Source organism: Arachis ipaensis, chromosome B8 (genome assembly GCF_059453495.1).
Source record: "Arachis ipaensis isolate K30076 ecotype BB chromosome B8, ASM5945349v1, whole genome shotgun sequence".
In the NCBI taxonomy this organism is placed as follows: Eukaryota; Viridiplantae; Streptophyta; class Magnoliopsida; order Fabales; family Fabaceae; genus Arachis; species Arachis ipaensis.
The window spans coordinates 44,683,882-44,695,243 of NC_142443.1; the positions used below are offsets into that span (position 1 = coordinate 44,683,882).

The 11,362-nt window shown below is 38.6% G+C and overlaps 1 non-coding gene across 1 annotated transcript; it reads left to right on the forward strand.

Moving 5' to 3' along the window:
• Positions 1–5,526: 5,526 nt before the first annotated feature.
• LOC148547881 (small nucleolar RNA R71) lies at positions 5,527–5,634 on the forward strand. The gene has a single exon (XR_015898335.1). It is a non-coding gene; the product is annotated as a small nucleolar RNA R71 (small nucleolar RNA).
• Positions 5,635–11,362: the final 5,728 nt, after the last annotated feature.

The following is an 11,362-nucleotide window of genomic DNA, read 5'->3' on the forward strand; positions in this document are numbered from 1 at the left end:
ATGGTGATGGAGAATTGATAATTAAAAGATAAATAAAACATAAAATAAAGATAGAGATACTTATGTAATTCTTTGGTTGGAATTTCAAATAAGCATATGAAGATGCTTTGTTCCTCCTGAACCTCTGCTTTCCTATTGCCTTCTTCCAATCATTCATACTCCTTTCCATGGCAAGCTTTATGTTGGGCATCACCGTTATTAATGGTTACTTCCCGTCCTCTCAGTGAAAATGTTCTACGCACGCTGTCACCGCACGGCTAATTATCTGTCGGTTCTCGATCATGTTGGAGTAGGATACATTGATCCTTTTGCGTTTGTCATACGCCCAACAATCGCGAGTTTGAAGCTCGTCACAGTCATCCCTTCCCAGATCCTACTCAGAATACCACAGACAAGGTTTAGATGTTCCAGATCTTAGGAATGGCCGCCAATAATTCTAGCCTATACCATGAAGGTTCTAATCTTAGATTAGAAACCCAAGAGATACACATTCAAGCTTGTTTGCATGTAGAACGGAAGTGGTTGTCAGTCACACGTTCATAGGTGAGAATGGTGATGAGTGTCACATAATCATCACATTCATCATGTTCTTGGGTGCGAATGAATATCTTGGAGAAGAAATATACTTGAGTTGATTAGAAAAACAATAGTACTTTGCATTAATTCATGAAGAACAGCAGAGCTCCACACCTTAATCTATGGTGTGTAGAAACTCCACCGTTGAAAATACAAAAGTGATAATGGTGTAAGCATGGCCGAATGGCCAGCCTCCAAGGTCTAGGGACTAAACGTCCAAAGATGTGTGTCAAATACAATAGTAAAAGGTCCTATTTATAGAGAACTAGTAGCCTAGGGTTACAGAAATAAGTAATTAATGCATAAATCTTCTTCCGGGCCCACTTGGTGTGTGCTTGGGCTGAGCATTGATGCTTCCATGTGTAGAGACTTTTCTTGGAGTTAAACGCCAGCTTTTGTGCCAGTTTGGGCGTTTAACTCCAGCTTTTATGCCAGTTCTGGCGTTTTGACGCCAGAATTCTTAAGCTGAATTGGAACGCCGGTTTGGGCCATCAAATCTTGGGCAAAGTATAGACTATTATATATTGCTGGAAAGCCCAGGATGTCTACTTTCCAACGCAATTGAGAGCGCGCCAATTGGGCTTCTGTAGCTCCAGAAAATCCGCTTCGAGTGCAAGGAGGTCAGAATCCAACAGCATCTGCAGTCCTTTTTCAGCCTCTGAATCAGATTTTTGCTCAGGTCCCTCAATTTCAGCCAGAAAATACCTGAAACCACAGAAAAATACACAAACTCATAGTAAAGTCCAAAAATGTAATTTTTAAATAAAAACTAATAAAAATATAATAAAAACTAATTAAAATATACTAAAAATATACTAAAAACAATGCCAAAAATCGTATAAATTATCCGCTCATCACAACACCAAACTTAAATTGTTGCTTGTCCCCAAGCAACTGAAAATTATATAGGATAAAAAGAATAGAATATACAATGAATTCCAAAAACATCTATGAAGATCAGTATTAATTAGATGAGCGGGGCTTGTAGCTTTTTGCTTCTGAACAGTTTTGGCATCCCCCTTTATCCTTTGAAGTTCAGAATGATTGGCTTCTATAGGAACTCAGAATCCAGATAGTGTTATTGATTCTCCTAGTTAAGTATGTTGATTCTTGAACACAGCTACTTTATGAGTCTTGGCCGTGACCCAAAGCATTTTATTTTCCAGTATTACCACCGGATACATAAATGCCACAGACACATAACTGGGTGAACCTTTTTAGATTGTGACTCAGCTTTGCTAGAGTCCCCAATTAAAGGTGTTCAGAGCTCTTAAGCACACTCTTTTTGCTTTTGGACCACGACTTTAACTGCTCAGTCTCAAGTTTTCACTTGACACCTTCACGCCATAAGCACATGGTTAGGGATAGCTTGGTTTAGCCGCTTAGGCCAGGATTTTATTCCTGTGGGCCCTCCTATCCACTGATGCTCAAAGCCTTGGATCCTTTTTATTTTACCCTTGCCTTTTGGTTTAAAGGGTTATTGGCTTTTTCTGCTTGCTTTTCTTTCTCTTCTTTTTTTTTCTTCTTTTTTTTCGCATATATTTTTTTCTGCAAGCTTTTCACTGCTTTTTCTTGCTTCAAGAATCAATTTTATGATTTTTCAGATCATCAAATAACAATTTTAACAAGCATTCATTCAGAAAGACAAAAGTATTGCCACCACATCAAAATAATTAAACTGTTTTAAAATTCGAAATTCATGCACTTCTTTTTCAATTAAAAACATTTTTCATTTAAGAAAGGTTATGGATTCATTTTCATAGCTTTAAGGCATAGACACTTAGACACTAATGATCATGTAATAAAGACACAAATATAAATAAGCATAATTTTCGAAAAACAGAAAATAAAGAACAAGGAGATTAAAGAACGGGTCCACCTTAGTGATGGCGGCTTGTTCTTCCTCTTGAAGATCTAATGGAGTGCTTGAGCTCCTCAATGTCTCTTCCTTGCCTTTGTTGCTCCTCTCTCATGGTCCTTTGGTCTTCTCTAATTTCATGGAGAAGGATGGAATGCTCTTGGTGCTCCACCCTTAGTTGTCCCATATTGGAACTTAATTCTCCTAGGGAGGTGTTGATTTGCTCCCAATAGTTTTGTGGAGGAAAATGCATCCCTTGAGGCATCTCAGAGATTTCATGATGAGGAATTTCCTCATGCTCTTGTCCATGAGTGGGATCTCTTGTTTGCTCCATCCTTTTTTAGCTTAAAAGGGACCTCGGGGATCACCTTCTTCTTGGCCACAACTTCATAGAAGTGGTCTTGATGCACCCTTGAGAGGAATCTCTCCATCTCCCATGACTCGGAGGTGGAAGCTTTTGCCTTTCCTTTCCTCTTTCTAGAGGTTTCTCCGGCCTTTGGTGCCATAAATGGTTATGAAAAAACCAAAAAGCTTTAGCTTTTACCACACCAAACTTAGAAGGTTTGCTCGTCCTCGAGCAAAAAAAGAAAAAAAGAGAGTAGAAGAAGAAGAAATAGAGGAGGTGGAGGGGGCTTAGTGGTTCGGCCAAGGGGGATAGGTAGTGTGTATGTTGTGTGAAAATGAAGGAGTGAAGATGGGTTTATATAGGAGTGGAGAGGGGGTATGGTTTGGCCATTATGGGTGGATTTGGGTGGGAAAGTAGTTTGAATTTGAATGGTGAGGTAGGTGGGGTTTTATGAAGGATGGATGTGAGTGGTGAAGAGAATAGTGGGATTTGATAGGTGAGGGATTTTTGGGGAAGAGGTATTGAGGTGATTGGTGAATGAGTGAAGAAGAGAGAGAGAGGTGGGGTAGGTGGGGATCCTGTGTGGTCCACAGATCCTGAGGTGTCAATGATTTCTCATCCCTGCACCATGTAGCGTGCAAAACGCCCCTTGCTGCCAATCCTGGCGTTAAACGCCAGGCTGCTGCCCATTTCTAGCGTTTAACGCCAACTTCTTGCCCATTCCTGGCGTTAATGCCAGTCTGGTGCCCATTTCTGTCGTTAAACACCCAGAATGGTGCCAGACTGGGCGTTTAATGCCCATTCTGCTACCCTTACTGGCGTTTAAACGCCAGTAAGTTTCTCCTCTAGGGTGTTCTATTTTTCATTCTGTTTTTCCTTCTGTTTTTACTTTTTCAATTGTTTTTGTGACTTCACATGATCATCAACCTACAGAAAACATAAAATAACAAAAGAAAAAAGAAATTCAATATAGATAGTTAAAGATTGGGTTGCCTCCCAACAAGCGCTTCTTTAATGTCAATAGCTTAACATTGGCTCTCATGGAGCCTCACAGATGTTTAGAGCAATGTTGGAACCTCCCAACACCAAACTTAGAGTTTAAATGTGGGGGTTCAACACCAAACTTAAAGTTTGGTTGTGGCCTCCCAACACCAAACTTAGAGTTTGACTGTGAGAGCTCTGTTTGACTCTGTATTGAGAGAAGCTCTTCATGCTTCCTCTCCATGGTTACAGAGGGATATCCTTTAGCTTTAAACACAAGGGAGTCTTCATTCACTTGAATGATCAATTCTCCTCTGTTAACATCAATCACAGCTTTTGCTGTGGCTAGAAAGGATCTGCCAAGGATGATGGATTCATCCATACACTTTCCAGTCTCTAGGATTATGAAATCAGCAGGGATGTAATGGTCTTCAACCTTTACCAAGATATCCTCTACAAGTCCATAAGCTTGTTTCTTTGAATTGTCTGCCATCTCTAGTGAGATTCTAGCAGCTTGTACGTCAATGATCCCTAGCTTCTCCATTACAGAAAGAGGCATAAGGTTTATACTTGACCCCAGGTCTCACAGAGCCTTTTCAAAGGTCATGGTGTCTATGGTACAAGGGATGAAGAATTTTCCAGGGTCTTGTCTCTTCAGAGGTAATTTCAGCCTAGTCAAGTCATCCAGTTCTTTGATGAGCAATGGAGGTTCATCCTCCCAAGTCTCATTACCAAACAACCTGGCATTTAGCTTCATGATTGCTCCAAGGTACTTAGCAACTTGCTCTTCAGTAACATCTTCATCCTCTTTAGAGGAAGAATACTCATCAGAGCTCATGAATGGCAGAAGTAAATTCAATGGAATCTCTATGGTCTCTGTGTGAGCCTCAGATTCCCATGGTTCCCCATCAGGGAACTCCATGGAGGCCAGTGGACGTTCATTGAGGTCTTCCTCAGTGGAGATCACTGCCTCTTCCTCCTCTCCAGGTTCGGCCATGTGGGTTGTGGTTATGGCCTTGCACTCTCTTTTTGGATTCTCTTCTGTATTGCTTGGGAGAGTACTAGGAGAGAGTTCAGTAACTTTCTTACTCAACTGACCCACTTGTGCCTCTAAATTTCTAATGGAGGACCTTGTTTCAGTCATGAAACTTTGAGTGGTTTTGATTAGATCAGAGACTATGGTTGCTAAGTCAGAGGGGCTCTGCTTAGAATTCTCTGTCTATTGCTGAGAAGATGATGGAAAAGGCTTGCTATTGCTAAACCTGTTTCTTCCACCATTACTATTGTTGAAACCTTATTGAGGTCTCTGTTGATCCTTCTATGAGAGATTTGGATGATTTCTCCATGAAGGATTATAGGTGTTTCCATAGGGTTCTCCCATGTAATTCACCTCTTCCATTACTGGGTTCTCAGGATCATAAGCTTCTTCTTCAGAGGAAGCTTCTTTAGTACTGCCTGTTGCTACTTGTATTCCAGACAGACTCTGAGAGATCATATTAACTTGTTGAGTTAATGTCTTGTTCTGAGCCAATATGGCATTCAGAGTATCAATCTCAAGAACTCCTTTCTTCTGAGTTGTCCCATTAATCATAGGATTCCTTTCAGAAGTGTACATGAATTGGTTATTTGTAACCATTTCAATGAGTTCCTGAGCTTCTGCAGGCGTCTTCTTCAGATGAAGAGATCCTCCAGCAGAGCTATCCAATGACATCTTGGATAGTTCAGACAGACCATCATAGAAGATACCTATGATGCTCCATTCAGAAAGCATGTTAGAAGGACACCTTCTGATCAATTTCTTGTATCTTTCCCAAGCTTCATAGAGGAATTCTCCTTCCTTTTGTCTGAAGGTTTGGACTTTCACTCTAAGCTTGCTCAGTTTTTGAGGTGGAAAGAACTTTGCCAAGAAGGCATTGACTAGCTTTTCCCAAGAGTTCAGGCTTTCTTTGGGTTGTGAATCCAACCATGTCCTAGCTTTGTCTCTTACAGCAAAAGGGAAGAGCATAAGTCTGTAGACTTCAGGGTCAACCCCATTAGTCTTGACAGTGTCACAGATTTGCAAGAATTCAGCTAAAAACTGATGAGGATCTTCCAATGGAAGTCCATGAAACTTGCAATTCTGTTGCATCAGAGAAACTAATTGAGGCTTAAGCTCAAAGTTATTTGCTCCAATGGCAGGGATTGAGATGCTTCTCCCATAAAAGTCGGGAGTAGGTGCAGTAAAGTCACCAAGCACCTTCCTTGCATGGTTGGCATTGTTGTTTTCGGCTGCCATGGTTTCTTCTTCCTTGAAAAGCTCTGTTAGGCCCTCTAGAGAGAATTGTGCATTAGCTTCTCTTAGCTTTCTCTTCAAGGTCCTTTCAGGTTCAGGATCAGCTTGAATAAGTATGCCTTTATCTTTGTTCCTGCTCATATAAAAGAGAAGAGAACAAGAAAGTAGGGAATCCTCTATGTCACAGTATAGAGATTCCTTGAGGTGTCAGAGGAAAAGAAGAATAGAAGAAGAAGGTAGATAGAAGAGAATTCAAACTTATCAAGAAGGATAGAGTTCGAATTGCACCTTGAGGAGGAGTGTTAGTCCCTTAAATAGAAGGATGTGAGAAGAGGGGAAGAATTTTCAAAATTAAAGTAAAAGATTTTGAAATAATTAAAAGAATTTTTGAAAATTTGGTAATTGATTTTCGAAAACTAAGATTGGGAAAGAATTAAGTGATTTTTTAAAAAGATTTTGAAATTAGAAATAAAAAAGATATGATTGAGAGTTAATTTTGAAAAAGATGTGATTGAAAAGATATGATTGAGAAGATATGATTGAAAATCAAATTAAAAAAAGAAAGTTTTAAAATTAAAGTTGATTACTTGACTAATAAGAAATTAAAAGATATGATTCTAAAATTTAAAATTTGATCCTTTCTTAATAGGCAAGTAACAACTTGAAAATTTTGAAGTAAATCATTAATTATAGCAAGGATTTTCGAAAATAATAATAATAAAAAAAATGGAAAGAAATTGATTTTGAAGAGATATGATTGAAAAGATATAATTTGAAAAAGATTTGATTTTGAAAAATTATGAAAATTTGAAAAAGATTTGAATTAAAAACAAAATCTTCCCTCTAGTGTCGTCCTGGTGTTAAACGCCCAGAATGGCATCCATTCTGGAGTTTAACGCCCAAAATCCTACCTTTTTGGGCATTAAACGCCCAGCCAGGTACCCTGGCTGGCGTTTAAATGCCAGTTTTCCTTCTTCACTGGGCGTTTTGAACGCCCAGCTTTTTCTTGTTTGATTCCTCTGCTGAATGTTCTGAATCTTCAATTCTCTGTATTATTGACTTGAAAAGACATAGTTTTGAAATTTTTTTTTGAATTTTTCAATGATGAGAAATAATCAAAATACAACTAATCTTAGGAAACTCAAATCAAACAAACAATGCATGCAGGACACCAAACTTAAAAATTTTCTTATAAGAGACACTAACAAATTGAGAATGCATATGAGAAACAACAAAACACACAAGACAAGAGAATTTAAAGATCAGAGCAGTGAAATCATCAAGAACAACTTGAAGATCAATGAAGAACAATATGCATATATTCGAAAAATGCAAGAAGAAGAAAGTCATGCAATTGACACCAAACTTAAAAATTGACACTAGACTCAAACAGGAAACATAAATTTTTTTTGATTTTTATGATTTTATAAAAATTTTTTTGTGGTTTTTCGAAAATTGAGTGGAAAAGAAAATAAAGGGATTCAAAATTTTTAATAAGAATTCCAGGAATCATTGCAATGTCAATCTAAGACTCTGGTCCAGGAATTAGACATGGCTTACTAGTCAGCCAATCTTTCAGTGAAAGCTCCGGTCCAAAACACTAGACATGGCCAATGGCCAGCCAAGCTTTAGCAGATCATTGCTAACAACAGCAAAATTGATAGAAATCAACAAGCTCTTGTGATGATAAGTTGAAACCTCGGCCCAAAAGATTAGACATGGCTGTGCTAGACTTCAACAAATCATCATGAAACTCTAGAATTCATTCTTAAAAACTCTGAAGAACAAAATAGAAAATTTTTTTGTATTTTTTAAAAAAAATTTCGAAAATAAAAAGTAAAATTACCTAATCTAAGCAACAAGATGAACCGTCAGTTGTCCAAACTCGAACAATCCCCGGCAACGGCGCCAAAAACTTGGTGTTGTTGCCGGACCAAACTTGGCACTGTTGTTGCCGGAAACAAATGTGAAATTGTTGTTCGTTCAATCCCTGGCAACGGCGACAAGGACTTGGAGCTCTCAAACGTGAATCACACTTTGTCACAATTCCGCACAACTAACTAGCAAGTGCACTGGGTCGTCCAAGTAATACCTTACGTGAGTGAGGGTCGATCCCACGGAGACTGTCGGCTTGAAGCAAGCTATGATCACCTTGTAAATCTCAGTCAGGCGAATTCAGATGGTGATGGAGAATTGATAATTAAAAGATAAATAAAACATAAAATAAAGATAGAGATACTTATGTAATTCTTTGGTTGGAATTTCAGATAAGCATATGAAGATGCTTTGTTCCTCCTGAACCTCTGCTTTCCTATTGCCTTCTTCCAATCATTCATACTCCTTTCCATGGCAAGCTTTATGTTGGGCATCACCGTTGTCAATGGCTACTTCCCGTCCTCTCAGTGAAAATGTTCTACGCACGCTATCACCGCACGGCTAATCATCTGTCGGTTCTCGATCATGTTGGAGTAGGATCCATTGATCCTTTTGCGTCTGTCACACGCCCAACAATTGCGAGTTTGAAGCTCGTCATAGTCATCCCTTCCCAGATCCTACTCAAAATACCACAGACAAGGTTTAGACGTTCCGGATCTTAGGAATGGCCGCCAATAATTCTAGCCTATACCACGAAGGTTCTAATCTTAGATTAGAAACCCAAGAGATACACATTCAAGCTTGTTTTCATGTAGAACGGAAGTGGTTGTCAGTCACGCGTTCATAGGTGAGAATGGTGATGAGTGTCACATAATCATCACATTCATCATGTTCTTGGGTGCGAATGAATATCTTGGAGAAGAAATAGACTTGAGTTGAATAGAAAAACAGTAGTACTTTGCATTAATTCGTGAAGAACAGCAGAGCTCCACACCTTAATCTATGGTGTGTAGAAACTTCACCGTTGAAAATACAAAAGTGATAATGGTGTAAGCATGGCCGAATGGCCAGCCTCCAAGGTCTAGGGACTAAACGTCCAAAGATGTGTGTCAAATACAATAGTAAAAGGTCCTATTTATAGAGAACTAGTAGCCTAGGGTTACAAAAATAAGTAATTAATTCATAAACCTTATTTCGGGCCCACTTGGTGTGTGCTTTGGCTGAGCATTGATGCTTCCATGTGTAGAGACTTTTCTTGGAGTTAAACGCTAGCTTTTGTGCCAGTTTGAGCGTTTAACTCCAGCTTTTATGCTAGTTCTGGCGTTTTGACGCCAGAATTCTTAAGCTGACTTGGAACGCCAGTTTGGGCCATCAAATCTTGGAAAAAGTATGGACTATTATATATTTCTGGAAAGCCCAGGATGTCTACTTTTCAACGCAATTGATAGTGTGCCAATTAGGCTTCTTTAGCTCCAGAAAATCTACTTCGAGTGTAGGGAGGTCAGAATCCAACAGCATCTGCAGTTCTTTTTCAGCCTCTGAATCAGATTTTTGCTCAGGTCCCTCAATTTCAGCCAGAAAATACCTGAAATCACAGAAAAATACACAAACTCATAGTAAAGTCCAGAAATGTGATTTTTAAATAAAAATTAATAAAAATATAATAAAAACTAATTAAAATATACTAAAAACATACTAAAAACATACTAAAAACAATGCAAAAAAGTGTATAAATTATCCACTCATCATCCGCGTTTAGTGCCAGCTTGACAGATTCCAAACTCTTCTCTTTTCTTGTACACAAACGCTACCAAACCGATCCAAACCTCACCTGAAATAATTAAAACACTAACACAACTCAAAGCAACATCCGAATAGGCTTCAAATACTAAAATAATAATAATTAGAACTCAATAAATTTGTATCTAAAATAAATAGAAAATAAAATAAAGATGCTCATGCATCAGAGAGTAGAGAGCAAAGACTAAAAGAATCTAACGAATCTCTGCCATAAGAGAGCAGAGATGATGCATGAGCATCTTTCTTATCTTTTCTTAGTGAATTTACATTTGAATTTGTTGAATTAAATCAAGATTTAGGTGTTTTAAGCCACCATGAATGCTACTTTGAGTTGTTTTGAGATTTGATTTATTACAGGTGGCATTCGGGCGAGTTTGACAAAGTGCAAAGAGAATTCGTGGATGCTGTCTCCCAGTCAGTGTTGCTCAGAGCCTTTGGCATACTCTGTAATTGCACTTGGTCTCGATTCTTAGTGCTCTGTCTCAAGGATTACGTGACACATTCACACCACAAGCATATGGCTAGGAAAACAACTCTTTGATCTTTTAAACATATTTAACCTTCATAGCCATTGGTGTTCAGAGCTTTGGACCTTGCTTTTTATAGTATTTTTTCTTTTTTTTTTTTGTTTATTTTTGCTTCAAGTATCAATTTCTTACTCAATTTAGAGAATCCATAATATTTCTCTAAGTTCCTGTAGCTCAAGAATCAACATTCTTAACTTCAATATCAATTATGCACTATTCAATTCATATAATTAAAATCATAGATAATACCGCCACATCTAAGTAAACAATACAACTCAGAATATATAACTCAAGTCTCGTGCATTCTTCTACTTCTTTTCTTTTTTCCTTTTGATTTTTTTCAAACTCAGTGAGCAATACATGAAACACTTTTCAAAATAAACATAAAATACTAAATTAATTAACTAAACTGGAAAAACTAAAGGTACTGATGCATGGGCATCATGTTGTATTTTTCTATACTTTTTCATATCAAAATTTAAGTCATTATACTTAATTATTGAGTATTTTTGTGCTTAATACACATATTGCTTTGATCCCTTTGATTTGATTAATTTTGTAGAAAATGGTAGAAAAAGAAGTAAAAAGGACAAAACAAGATTAAAAGGAGGAAATAGGAACTTTGGACACACTTTGAACCTTAGGCCACACTTAAAAGCATGGCCCATGACCCATAAAAGGAAGCGCATGAGCAAGTGCCCAACAACCTGGTGCTCTCAATGGTGCTCTCCTCCACGCTCACATAAGCAAGTTCCAAGGAGTCCCTGGAAGCAAGGCTTGGTGCTCTCAATGGCGCTCTCCTTCACGCTCGCATAAGCAAGCGCCCAGCAACATGGCGCTCTCATCCACGCTTCCTTGGCAAGCGCCTTCGACAAGGTCATTCATGGCGCTCTCCTTAGCGCTCTCATCCACGCTCTTGTGGAGAGTGCCTAACACCTAGGCCCTGGCGCTCACTTGGGCGCTCAGTTGCCCAGAGCGCCAGCAATCCTGCCAGCATGACTTTCTCATCCTCAAAGGAGTTTAAATTGAGCTGTAGAGCTCCAAATGTTGCGCTTCCAAGGGCATTAGAAGGTAGACATCTAGAGCTTTCCAACAATATTTAATAGTATGGGGGTGGACATTCAATT